This window comes from Pan paniscus, chromosome 13 (genome assembly GCF_029289425.2).
Source record: "Pan paniscus chromosome 13, NHGRI_mPanPan1-v2.0_pri, whole genome shotgun sequence".
Classification (NCBI taxonomy): Eukaryota; Metazoa; Chordata; class Mammalia; order Primates; family Hominidae; genus Pan; species Pan paniscus.
This window is the reverse complement of record NC_073262.2, coordinates 132686933-132701041: the sequence shown is the minus strand read 5'-3', so window position 1 is coordinate 132701041 and position 14109 is coordinate 132686933. Positions and strand designations below refer to the sequence as shown.

The 14109-nt window shown below is 46.7% G+C and overlaps 1 protein-coding gene across 2 annotated transcripts in view; it reads left to right on the top strand.

Annotated features, from left to right (window-relative positions):
• The first annotated feature begins 5431 nt into the window (after positions 1-5431).
• Positions 5432-14109, top strand: part of SLC16A14 (solute carrier family 16 member 14) — a 33647-nt gene continuing 24969 nt past the window's right edge. Inside the window, exons 1-2 of one of the 2 annotated variants that reach the window (XM_034955326.2) lie at positions 5432-5877; positions 7180-7318. The gene's annotated coding sequence lies outside the window, so the exon portion shown is untranslated. The remainder of the gene's footprint in view (positions 5878-7179; positions 7319-14109) is intronic. The other variant, XM_003821845.3, reaches the window with a different exon arrangement.

Below are 14109 nucleotides of genomic sequence, written 5' to 3'. Positions count from 1 at the left end.
ATGCTTTTTTCTGCTTAATATGTAATTTCTAAGATTCAAACATATGGTGTATTAATGGAGTTGATCCTTTTGATTGCTGTATAATATTCCATTGTGTGACTACTATGTATGCCACATTAAAATAGTAATTATGTATCCCATGTAACTATGTATCCCATGTAACTATTAAAAGTAGTAACTATTAAAAGAGTAACTATGTATGCCATATTAAAATAGTAACAGGTCCAAATCTGAACTCCTAATATCTCCCCAAACAAGCTCCTCCTGCAGTCTTCCCATCTTTGTTAATGTCAGCTCCATTCTTCCAATCACTTAGCCAAAACCTTGGAGTCATCCTTGACTCCTCTTTCTCTCACACATTCAATCTGAAAGCAAATCCTACAACTCTGCCTCCAAAGTATATTCAGATCCGATTTTGTTTTACAACCTTCATTGCCACTTCTATGGTCCCAGTAGCCATTGTCTCTCCCTTGGATTATTGTAGTCATCTCCTAACTGATTTTTCTGCTTCTGTTCTGTTCTGTTGCCCCGCATCCTCTTTCCAATGTAGTAGCCAGACATATCTTGGTAAGTGTCATGTCACCCCTCTGCTCAACTCTTTTTTTTTTTTTTTTTTTTTTTTTGGAGACAGAGTCTCTCTCTGTTGTCCAGGCTGGAGTGCAGTGGTGCCACCTCAGGCCACTACAACCTCCACTTCCTGTGTTCAAGTGATTCTCATGCCTCAGCCTCCCAAGTAGCGGGATTACAGGCATGCACGGCCACGCCCAGCTAACTTTTGTATTTTTAGTAGAGACGGGGTTTCATCATGTGGGCCAGGCTGGTCTCAAACTCCTGGCTTCAAGTGATCCACCTACCTCAGCCTCCCAAAGTACTGGGATTACAAGCGTGAGGCACCATGCCCAGCCCCCACTGCTCAACTCTCCAGTGGCTTCCTGTCTCTGAATAAAAGCCAGTTTTTTTTCCTGTGATTTTCAAGGCTTTAGGGTGACCTACAGACACTTCCCTCTGCCTTGTGGACTTTGTACCTGCTACTCTTCCTGCTAGGATGAGCTTCCTCCTGTCATTCTCATGGCTCATTCCAGCACTTCTTATTGATGATTTCTCTCTCCCTTCTAAAGTTTCCCATCACAATAACCCTTCAATTTCCCTGTCCTTGCCTAATTTTTTTTCTTAGTGCTTATTACTAATTGTATATATATGTATGTATATACATACATATATAGAGAGAGAGAAATAAGTACACATACACATATATGCATTACATATATATAACTTGTTTGTCTTGCTCACTGGAACATATACTTAGTGCAGAAAAGCATTTGTGTTGGTTTTGTTCATTGCTGTATCCCCAGCACTTCATAAAATCACATCATACACGTTCAGCAAATATTTGTTGAATGAAAAAATAAATGAATAGCTGAAAAGTAACTACTAGCACATATGGTTCATGGATAAAGCATAAAAATGAGGCCTTGCTGAAATCTGAAATTTATGAGGCACCCAGAAGCCACGACCAATGTCATCTCAGTGTGGTGGTTCTCATGAGACTCCAGGCTGCTGAAGGCTGCTATCAGCCCTGCAACCTCCTTCTGTCCCCATAAGCCATGCTGAAGTCCAAAATCCCTGGAGGCTGGTTTGGCAGCAGGCGAAGACTGAAGATACCTGCCAAGACCAGATGTAACCAAGGTCCCCACTTGGTAAAAGCATCTGCACTTAAGGAAAGATAAATCCAGTTACAGGGAGAATGCTGGGGGGGCACAGACTGACCCACCAAGCCAAGAGGTGGCACGGATTTGCGCACAGCACTGGATTTCTGGCCCTGTGTAAGAGAAAGCATTTCCTTCCTCCTTCATAAAACTTTGCCTGGCTGTGCAGCGTGTGGCTTGCCCTGTGATTTCTGAGCACACTTGCATTTCAGGCACATGTGTTCTGGATTCTAGTCTTTGATCTCCCACATTAAACTCAGAGGAGTGGGGAACAGGGCCATGCTGAGAGACAGAGGATATTCTTGGTGACCATGTGGGTTGTGGGTCATCTTTACATCTGGGCTGGCTACAACAATGAGGCAGTCACGGTGACACTTTAAGGCATTTCTCTAACCCCTTCAATGTTCTGTGCTAGCAACTTCCTCGAAAGCTAATTCTATCCCACTGTGTGCCTATTCTACACCATTAAACCACCAAAATTAAGGCAAAGATTGTCCAAATTCTCAGTTTCACCCCAACTCCAAGGTGGGATTACGAAATCAATTGAGTGCATGATTAGAACTAAGAGAGGAGGCTTTTACAGGCAGCATGTGAATTAGTTTACATTCTTAAGATGCAAGGTTGTTAGCTAATGCAATTCAATTAAAGGTAAGATTGCTATTGAGAGAAAATATATAATTTGCCTAAAAATCAAGGGAGAATGTCAGGTTTCTCTACTTCAGATACATGAAAAGAGTTTAGCGCTTATATTTTACATTCTAATTGAAGATGGATTTTTTTTTTTTTTTTTTTTTTTTGAGACAGAGTCTCGCTGTGTCACCCAGGCTGGAGTGCAATGGCACTATCTTGTCTCACTTCAACCTCCGTCTCCTGGGTTCAAGCAATTCTCCTGCCTCAACCTCCTGAGTAGCTGGGATTACAGGCACCCACCACTACGCCCTGCTAATTTTTGTATTTTTAGTAGAAATGGGTTTTCACTGTGTTGGTCAGGCTGGTCTCAAGCTCCCGACCTCAGGCGATCCGCCCACCTCGGACTCCCAAAGTGCTGGGATTACAGGCATGAGCCACTGCGCCTGGCCTGATAGTGGATTTCTATTTATTTAACCCAGACATACCAACTTATGGGTCACAGTCCTCTTTGCTTTGGGCCTGTCCTCAATCCACCTGTGTCACTGAGAGACCAACAGACAGGTAAGAGCAGTGAAATTTATGAAGACAAAATAATTGATCAGAAAAGCCTTCATGGTCCAGAGTAGAAGCTTCTCAGAGAGCCAATTAAAGACTGCCTGGGTGTGTGGAGGTGGGACAAGGATTACAAAGCAGCACAAGGAAAATTTTGGAGTCATTTGATTGAGGTGGTAGTTCCATAGACGTGCTGTAACTCATCGAATTATACACTAAATATGCATAGTTCATATGAGATCCATCCTACCTCCATATGCTGAAACTCATCAAATTGGACACTAAATATGCACAGTTCATATGAGATCCATCATACCTCCATAAGTGGGCAAGTTTTCAGAGAAAAAAAAAACAGACTTAAAAATCTTACAGACTTCTTTTCCAACAAAATGGATCATCGGGAATTGAAGTGCTTGTCAGGAACCCTAATCTTGCTGTCAAAAGCCTGCTTGAAATGAGTGGATATGAGAGGCACCGCCCAAGGGAACACTAACCATCCAGTTGCCTGTGTTCTTATCAGCAAAAGTAAGATATGTAAACCACTGAAGCCTAGCACCTCATCAAAATGCCCTCACTTGGCCACCATTTCTCACAATTTTCTCAAAATTTTTTTTTCTTTTTTTTTTTTTGAGACAGAGTCTCACTCTGTTGCCCAGGCTGGAATGCAGAGGCACGATCTCAGCTCAAGGTTCAAGCGATTCTCGCCTCCCAGATTCAAGCAATATCGTGCCTCAGCCTCCCAAGCAGCTGGAATTACAGGCAGGCGCCACCACACCCAGCTAATTTTTGTGTTTTTAGTAGAGACGGGGTTTCACCATGTTGGCCAAGCTGGTCTTGAACTCCTAGCCTCAAGTGGTCCACCCGCCTTGGCCTTCCAAAGTGCTGGGATTACAGGCGTGAGCCACTGTGCCCAGCCTCAATTATTTTTAAATCAAGAGTTGATATAAGATTAGCTGGGCATGGTGGCACGCTCCTATAACCCCAGCTACTTGGGATGCTGAGGCAGGAGAATTGCTTGAACCTGGGAAGCAGGTGTTGTAGTGAGCCAAGATTGCCACTGCACTCTAGCCTGGGTGACAGAGTGAGATTCCATCTCAAAAAAAAAAAAAAAAAAAGAGAGACAGAATTGATATAAGAAATAGCAATATAGGCCAGGTGCAGTGGCTCATGCCTGTAATCCCAGCACTTTGGGAGGGTGAGGCAGCCAGATCACTTGAGTCCAAAAGGTCAAGACCAGTCTGGGCAATATAATGAGACTCCGTCTCTATAAAAAGTCAAAAAAATTAGCCAGGCATGGTGGTGTGTGCCTGTAGTCCCAGCTACTCAGGAGGCTGAGGTGGGAGGATCACCTGAGCCCAGGAGGTTGAGGCTGCAATGAGCTGTGATCATGCTACTGCACTCCAGCTTGGGTGACCGAGGAAGGCAATGTGAAATACATGTGAATTTTTTTTTTTCAAAGAAACGAAAAAGAAGGAAGAAAAGAAAAAGGAAAAGAAGAAAGAAGGAAATCTGTGGTAGGCAGAATAATGGTCTGCCAAAGATGTCCACATCCTAATCCCTGGAACATGTGAATTTGTTACCTTACATGGCAAGAGGGGAATTAAGGTTGCAGATGGAATTAAGGTTGCTAATCAGCTGACCTTAAAATAGAGAGATTATCTGGATTATCTCATTAGACTCAATGTAATCCCCAGGGTCCTTAAAAGTGGAAAGGGGTGGGGGCAGAAAAAAGACAAGGCAATGTGAGTATGGAAAGAAGACAAAATGACGCAGCAGTGCTGGCTTTGAAGATGGAGGAAGAGCCACCAGCCAAGGAATGTGGGCGGCCTGCAGAAGCTGGTGGCTCTCCCCTACAGCCACCAGAAGGAACACAGCCTTCAAGGTGGCCAACACCATGATCTCAGCCCAGTATGATCCATTTCAAACTTCCGACCTCCAGAACTGTAAAATAGTGAATTTGTGTGGTTTTCCTCTGCTATTACTGTGGCAGTTTATCACAACAGCAGCAGAGAATTACTGCAAAACCTTCAGGTGGGAAAAAAAAGCACAGGCTTCATCGACTCACACATTCACTTCAATAATACAGAAAACTGTCCAAGGCAAAGCACTGTGTTGTGTGCCCTGCTGGGAATGAGGTAGGGAGGTATTGAGATGAAAGTTGTGCCTGGTGCCCACGAAGGTAGGTAATGGACGTGCAGAAAGAGCAGGGAGAGGTGGGACCCAGGGTGGAACCAAGAATGAGGGACTGGCCGGTCACGGTGGCTCAGCTTGTGATCCCAGCACTTTGGAGGCCAAGGCCAGAGGATCCCTTGAGTCCAAGTGTTCGAGACCAGCCTGGCAATATAGTGAAACCCGTGTCTCTAAAAGAGAGAGAATAAGGGACTTTGAGTCCTCTTTGGCCAAAAATATTGCAGTGAGGGTCTGTTTCATCCCTTCTCTCCCATCTCAGAGAAATGGAGGCTACTGATAGTCTCACTTGCATCCTGGATTAGATTTCAGGACCTTTCCGCCAGTGATAAATGTGCAGCGCCTTAGCGGAACCTCAGCCAAAGCTATAAACTTCAACCGGCCACAAGAGTGTGCATGTGAGGTGACTGCATTTTTTTTCCCTGCCAAACCAGAATTAGCCGGTATAGGAATGAACGAGCATGAAGATTTGAAATTGCTCCGATTGGAAGGAAGCCCAGGTTAGGTTTGGGCACCTCCAGACGCACCCTTTTTAAAGCCACCTGGACTGAGGCGTCGAGCTTTCAGCTCCACCAAACGCTCACCTGGCCTGGCAGCGAGCGGCGGAAGAGCCCGGGAGCCCCTCACAGAGCGCACCGAGCCGGGCGGAGAGCTGAGCCGCAGGCACCCGCATCTCCAGGATGATAGGCGACGTTGCAACAAATCTCTACACCCAGCAGCTCAGGGGGCTCCAAGCAGAGCAGCAAGTTCGAGGATCCGGGCTTGGAGCCGAGTGAGGCCGCAGCCCAGCGGGCCTCGGGCGGTGAGTATCCGAGGCTGCGCGCGCCGCGGGCCTGGGGAATGGAGCGGCGCCGGGGGCATCGGAGCCTAGGTTTCAGACGGCCGCTGCACCCCAGGGACCCCCGGGAAGGGGCAGCCCCAGCCCAAGGCAGGCTCGGGAAAGGCTGCCCGGGCGGTGGAGGGCGAGACTGCCGGGGCAGGTGGTAGTGCCAAGGCCGCCGCGGGGCCTTGGGAGCTGCGGGCGGGCAGGGTAACCGGCGGTTCAGGGCAGACCACCAGGCGGAGCTTGGGGACGCGCGCCTTGCTGCTCAAGCTGGCCGGGGCCCCGCGAGCGTCATCCTGGGCACCCCCGTCCGGCTGGAGAAGCGCGCTCTGCCCGGAGCCCAGCCTCGCTGCCCGGCTGCTCTCTAGGCCCGTTTGGGACTCGAACTGGACAGTGATGAGGCGCAGAGCGGGGGACCCGGGGCTGCGCCTAGGGACTTCGCGGGGTGCGGATGCCTCTCTGCACAGGCTGTGGTGCTGCAGCCGGCCCAGCTTCCCCGGGGGGCTGCTGGCTTCCGAACGCGCCGAGGGATGCGGGGTGCCCGAAGTGGGGATGTGGTCTCGGGGTGCCAAGGGAGCGGGAGCACCGAGCGCGGGTGGGGGCGGGCGCTCGAAGGGTGGGGCGCGAGGCCGGACCCCGCGGGCACGATCCCGCACCCAGGGCGCGCAGAGGCTGGGCCCCCTTAGCGCTTCCGATTGAGGCTCCTCAAGAGAGGCTGAAATGGGGTGAGAGACCGGGGACGGCCATTTCGGGGCTAAACGCTGCCAAGGCCATGACGATGTTTTAGGAGCTGAACTCTGCTTTCCAATTAAGCCATTTTCTTCCTGAGGAAAAGTTGATTCGGGCTCATTAACAAGGATGACTGAGGGCCGTTATTGGGGCTTAGAGAGATTCTCCTTTGCTTTGTCTGGCTTCTTTGTTTGCATGTGCGTGCGTGTGCGGCTGTGTGTGTGTGTGTGTGTGTGAGAGAGAGAGAGAGAGAGAAGAGAGGGGAGAGAGGCAGTGTTGGGGGTGGGAGGAGGTAAAACAGGCTTGGGATCCTGCAGGCCTGGGTTCCGATTTGGTTTCCACAGCCTGCTAGTTTAACCTCTCTAAGCTTCATTGCTCCCATTTGATGGCTCAGATTCTTCCTCTGTAAAATGCGGACATTCATGCCAATTGGACTGGAGGAGAAGCCACCAAGCACAGTCCCTGACCCAGAGCGAAGCATGTATGTGTTGAGTCCTCCTAATTCGGTGTGAATTTTTCGGTTCTGTTTTTCTCCTGTGCTGTCTGCACCAGCTCAGCTCAGCTCCGCTCCCCAGCCTTCTCCGCCGCAGCCTCTTCAGCCTGCTGGCCGCAAGTGCGCCCTCTAAAGGCCCCAAATGCCCTGTACACACCAGGTGAAGAGCGCGGAAGCGCCTGCAGAGCAGAATTAAAGGTGAACCCCGCACTCACCTGCATGGGATGCAGAGCCGCTACCACCACGCTCTGCGTAGCTTTGGGGAAGACTGTAATTTTAATTTTACCTTCGTGCTTCCCGCTTTCCTTATGTGTAATGAGCTCACCACATGCAATGTAATAACAATAGCCAAATTAAAAATGAATGACTTGGCCCAGCGCGGTGGCTCATGCCTGTAATCCCAGCATTTTGGGAGGCCGAGGCGGGTGGATCATCTGAGGTCAGAAGTTCGAGACCAGCCTGGCTAACATGGCGAAACCCCTTCTCTACTAAAGATACTAAAGATGCAGTGGCACACACCTGTAGTCCCAGCTACTCGGGAGGCTGAGGCAGGAGAATCGCTTGAACTCGGGAGGCGGAAGTTGCAGTGAGCCGAGATCTCACCAGTGCACTCCAGCCTGGGCGACAAAGCCATACTCTGTCAAAAAAAAAAAAAAAAATGACTTGCTTGTAAAACTTTCTACGCTGCTGTAGAAAATTTAATTTTGTTCTAATATCTGAAACACCCTAGAAGGATCTGTTATTTTTATTTCTGCCTATTATCACGTAAATATGTAGCTGACCCAGTTTCATAGCCTATATATGTTACCCCCCATTTACAATTTCTTTTTCATCGTCTATGAACTCATTTGGGGAGAATGGAAGGCTGACTATTGCTCCCGTAATCTTCCCATTTCCTTATTTCACCCTCTTCATAACGAAGCCCTAATATTTTTTGTCAAGCTTCCAATAGCAAGCTTGCTTAGAGTGGGTTACCTTTTACTTCTTTTTTTTCTTGAGGTAGTCTCCTTCTATCATCCAGGCTAGAGTGCAGTGGCACCATCTCAGCTCACTGCAACCTCCGTCTCCCAGGTTCAAGCAATTCTGCTGCCTCAGCCTCCTGCGTAGCTGTGAGTATAGGTGCGCACCACCACACTGGCTAATTTTTGTATTTTTAGCAGAGAAGGGATTTCACCATGTTGGCCAGGCTGCTCTCAGACTCCTGACCTCAAGTGATCCATCCCCCTCAGCCTCCCAAAGTGCTGGGATTACAGGCATGAGCCACCGTGTTCTGCCACATTTTACATATTAATCCTTAGCAGAAGCCCTACATTCACTGCCTCAGGGTGCCACATGCATATCGTCATTTTACATGTATGTCAGGATGTAGAAAATGTAAGGGAGCTTGAAGGCCCTATGGTGGTCAAAGACATGGAGCCTGGGGGTACAGATACACCCTCTAAGTTCTCCCTCTCCAGGTGTGGAGTAGGATTATAATACTAAAATTATTCTTATATAAATACATATATAATTATACATGTATATAATTATATGAATGCTACCAGCAATCTTGGAGTTGGAGGGATAAACATTTGTTTTTCTGTTGTCTTTTGTTTTCATTAACTAGTTGGTCTAGAAGTTAACCATGAGTAGTCAAAACAGTAATTACTTCTGGAGAGATTTAAGTGTGAAATACAACTGACTCCATTGCTCAGCAGATCTATAGGGGCCTCCTGAGGATCCAAAAGAACTTTTTGGGCCAGGCATGCTGGCTCACGCCTGTAATCCCAGCGCTTTGAGAGGCCAAGGCAGGTGGATCACTTGAGGTTAGGAGTTCCAGACCAGCCTGACCAACGTGGTGAAACTCCGTCTCTACAAAAATACAAAAATTATCTGGCATGGTGGTGCACACCTGAAGTCCCAGCTACTTGGGAGGCTGAGGCAGGAGAATCGCTTAAACCTGGAAGGTAGAGGTTGCAGTGAGCCGAGATCATGCCACTGCACTCCAGCCTGGACAACAGAGTAAGACTCCATCTCAAAAAAAAAAAGAACTTTTTGACTATATTCTACATGCACCCTTGTGCCTCTTGAATAAAATTTGTCCATTAAATGCTATTCAGTGTCACTTATTTATGAACAAACTGGAAATATCAAGAGCAGTTTGTTGGCACCTACATCTCTTCACCTATAAATAATTCAGTAAGAATATAAAGTTCTTATCATTGATTTAGAAAAGTGCTTAATATTTCAACCCACGGGCTGAAAAACTATAACTTTTTGTTGTTGTTGTTTGTTTGTTTTGAGATGGAGTTTCACTCTTGTTGCCCAGGCTGGAGTGCAATGGCACGATCTCGGCTCACTGCAACCTCTGCTTCCCAGGTGCAAGAGATTCTCCTGCTTCAGCCTCCCAAGTAGCTGGGATTACAGGCATGCGCCACCACACCCGGCTAATTTTGTAGTTTTAGTAGAGACAGGGTTTCTCCATGTTGGTCAGGCGGTCTCACACTCCCGACCTCAGGTGATCCGCCTACCTCGGCCTCCCAAAGTGCTGGGATTACAGGCATGAGCCACCACGCCTGGCCTAAAAACCTCTAACTTTTAAATTTGTATTACTTCAAAGCCTTCCTTGGTTGTAAATGAACTTCAGGAAAATGCCACGTATTGTTGTTTCATCATATTAAACATAGCTGAGCATTTTCCCATGGACAGCAAAATGACATTTTTATGAGCTATTCACACCTTGTGTCAAGCTGCCTGGTTCTCCTGTTTCTGGCTCCTCAGGATTCTGCACACAACAGAGGCAGAGGGAAGACACTCACCAACCATCCCTTCTGAACCCTCTCTGGGCTCATCCACTGGCCCTTTGACAATGCAGCTCTGCACTGCGCTGTGAGCTTTGGAGAGCAAGGGCTGCCCCATCCCTTTCTAGCCCCAAGCAGGCTCAGACATTGGGAAGGGGACAGATACACGCATACACAGACACACACACACACATACACACACATACACACACACACACACACACAGACAAGCCTGAAACCCAAGACAGACTGGAAGACTTCCCAATGGAGGTCATCTTGTTTTGTTTTCTCTTTTACAAGTCAGCCACTAATTTACCTGGAGGTAAGAGGCTGATCCAGACAATATTTTAAAGGTAGCTTTTATTTTCTTATAATACAGGTAATATGTATCTATTAAGGAACTTTTTTTTTTTTTTTTTTTGAGACAGGGTCTCACTTTGTCTCCCAGGCTGGAGTGCAGTGGCATGATCACAACTCACTGCAGCCTGAACCTCCCAGGCTCAAGCAATTCTCCCACCTCTGCCTCCAGGTAGCTGGGACCACAAGTATGCGCCACCACACGTGCCTGGTTAATTTTTATTTACGGAGACGAGGTCTCACTGTTGTCCAGGCTGGTCTTAAACTCCTGAGCTCAAGTAATCCTCCTACCTCAGCCTCCCAGATTGCTGGGATTACAGGCATGAACCACCACACCTGGCATATTGAGGAAATTTCTCACCACTAAGATAGTAGAAAGAAGCGGGAAATTACTGGTAAGACCATCATTCAAAGAATAATCTCCATCAACATTTTTCTTTGTTTTGCTCCAGTCTTTTTTCCTATGGATACATGTCTTAGTAGAAATAACAAAGAGATTATTACATATGTCAAAAATAAAGCTGTCTAGGGCTCTTTGAAAATGTACAGGGTCACGCTAAAGTGTGAACTTTATTATTGATGAGAGACCTACATTGTCTAGCTATGCTACAATCAATTGATTTAACAAGTATTCTGATGTTAGATAGTAAAGATGTTTTCAGGGTCTTTTTTCACTGTTTCAGGGTTTCACTATTGTAAATTAACTGAATCTTGAAGGATCAGCAGAAGAGGTGAGGAGGCTGGAAGGAGAGAGGAGGGGAAGGAGAGAAAATCACACATAATAGCTGGGAGAAGGTGCTGAAGGGACTCCATCCTAATGATAATTCGAAGGGCTGAAGAAATTGGCTTTTTTTTTTTTTTTTTTTGAGACAGAGTTTCACTCTTTAACCCAGGCTGGAGTGCAGTGGCATGATCTCACCTCACTACTGCAACCTTCACCCCCACAGCTTCAAACAATTCTCCTACCTCAGCCTCCCAAGTAGCTGGGATTTTAGGCACCTGCCACCATGCCCAACTAGTTTTTCTATTTTTAGTAGAGATGGGGTTTACCATGTTGGCCAGGCTGGTCTCGAACTCCTGACCTCAGGTGATCCACACACCTCAGCCTCCCAAAGTGCTGGGATTACAGGCTTGAACCACTGCGCCGGCCTGGAAATTGGCTTCTGAGATAAACATTTTATCACTCCCAGCAATCTGGATAATGGGAGGTAGCCAGATGTGTGAAGGAGGAAGGACCCAGGCCAAGAGCAGCACTGCACATAGGTGCTGTAGTGGCTGAGGACTGGACAGCTGTTGAGGAGATGGAATAATTTAAAGTGTAAAAATAATAATGAGAACAAGGTGTGACAGAAAGAAAGAAGATGAGCCCCAGACAGATCCACTAAGTTGCTTCTCCACTGGTACCCTTGGTTCCCCTACACTCATTTTTTCCCCCAGTAAACCCTTAGCCAGAACCAATGCTCTAGTCAAGGGGTCAGCAAACTTTTCCTCTAAGTGGTCAGAGTATTTTAGGGTTTTTGGGAAACATAGCCTTTAGAAAGATAAAGTAATCCCAGCACTTTGGGATTGCAAAGCAGGAGGCTTGCTTGAGACTAGGCTGGGCAGCATGGTGAAAGTCCATCTCTACAAGAAATTTTTAAATTAGCCAGTTGTGGTGGCACATGCCTGTAGTACCTGCTACTCGGGAGGCTGAGGCAGAAGGATCACTGGAGCCTGCTAGTTCAAGGCTGCAGTGAGCTATGATTACGCCACTGCACTCCAGCCTGGGTGACAGAGCAAGACCCTGTCTCAAAAAAAAAAAAAAAAAAAAAAAGGTAAAAACAAACAAAAAATTCTTAACTCAGGTGTGGATAGAAATAGGCTGCAGGCACTGTGCAATTTGCCACAATCTGCTCCTCTCTCCTACCCGTCCACATCAGAACACTCCTGAGAAAAGCCCTACAGTTCGAGACTTCTTAGTGCCTTTGACACCCAGAATGGATAGTTTTTTTACATCACCCTCTGCCGTGGCAACAAAATGATTTTCAGTAATAATCATGTAATGGTCAGTAATACTCATTATGTTATTGTTCTTCTGTGTTAAAATAATTAAAAGAAGAATATATTTCAATTTTAAAGATATTGAGCCGGGCAGAGTGCTTCATGCCTGTAATCCCAGCACTTTGAAAGCCGAGGCAGGAGGATCACTTGAGGTCAGGAGTTCAAGACCAGTCTGGCCATCATGGCGAAACCCTGTCTCTAATAAAAATACAAAAATTAGCCAGGTGTGGTGGCACATGCCTGTAGTCCCAGCTACTCAGGAGGCTGAAGCATGAGAATTGCTTGAACCCAGGATGCAGAGGTTGCAGAGAGTCAAAATTATGCCACTGCCTTCCAGCCTGGGTGACAGAGCAACACTCTGTCTCAAAAAAAAAAAGATATTGTTCAAATTGAGTAAAACATTTCAAGTATTAATTTAAAATGTCACTTTCCAAACCAAGGTTTTGTACCTCGCAGTCTTCACTGTTTCACTATTTTAAATTGTAAACTAGAATCTCCAAGTGAGTACATAGAGTGACACAAGTGAAGTGACTTGAGATCTGGTTCTTTTTCTGGACAATAGTTGTGCTGGCACAGTTCACCTAGAGTGTTCTGAGAAAGGCAGCAACACATAACACCACAGGGGTTGTGGGTGTGGATTTTGCCAAGTGGGTATTGTTTTGCCAACAATTCTGAACTCTTAGGGGCTTCCTCTCCCAACTAATGTGTGTAGCTGGGGCTACACATGTGCCAGGGTCAACTGTAAAACCAGGAGTTCTTGAAATAACTTCCATGTAGAATACAATGTTTACAAAAGGATGAGAAATTAAAACCAGCTAATTTGAAGCATACATATACATAATTAAAATTCAACATAATTGGAACTTAGACCAGCTAAACATTTTTTCAGTGTAATTTCCTAGAATTGCTGGCATGTAGTGATGATTTAGAAAGCAGACCAACTTTTAGTTGTTTGTTGTTTTTAAGCCCTCCAGCTTATTGCAAGCTCCGGGGCAGAGTGCTCCCTGGCTCTGTCCTTGGTGCTCCATGGCCATAGCTGGGCAGTGGGACCCTGCAGGGCTCAACTTGACCTTTGGAACTGCCCAGCAATCATTTCCACTTGTTGTAGGCAACAGTCTTTTCCATTATTCTGAGCATTAAGGCTCCTACACAACCTCCGCCCTCCTCATTCTCAGCCGATAACCTAACTTCCTGCTTCACCAAAGAAATTAAACCATCAGATGTGGTTTTCCATCCCACTACTTACCATCATAGGTTCATCCACCCCCTCCTTCCTCCAGACTCAGAGGATGGGTCTCTCTTCCTAATAAAGACCAATCTGTTTCACCATCTCCAGGATTAGTCATTATCATCATAATATCTCTCTCTCTCCACCCCCGACTCCTGCTCCTTATCCTCAGTCTTTATACACACACTTAATTCTCATCCCCCCCCCAAAAAAACCATGAAAAATGAAACAGGCCAGGCACAGTGGCTCACACCTGTAATACCAGCATTTTGGGAGGCTGAGGCAGGAGGATCGCTTGAAGCCAGGAGTTCAAGACCAGCTTGGGCAACATAGTGAGATCCTGTCTCTCCATACATACATACATACATATATACATATGAAAATTAGCTAGGCATGGTGGCATGTACCTGTAGTCCCAGTTATTCAGGAGGCTGAAGTGGGAGATCCCTTGAGCCCAGGAGTTCAAGACTGCAGTGAGCTATGATCACACCACTGCACTCCAGCCTGGGTGACAGAGCAAGACCCTGTCTCAAGAAAACAAACAAACAAAAGAGGAGCTAGCATCCTCTAGCTCCATCTAGCCT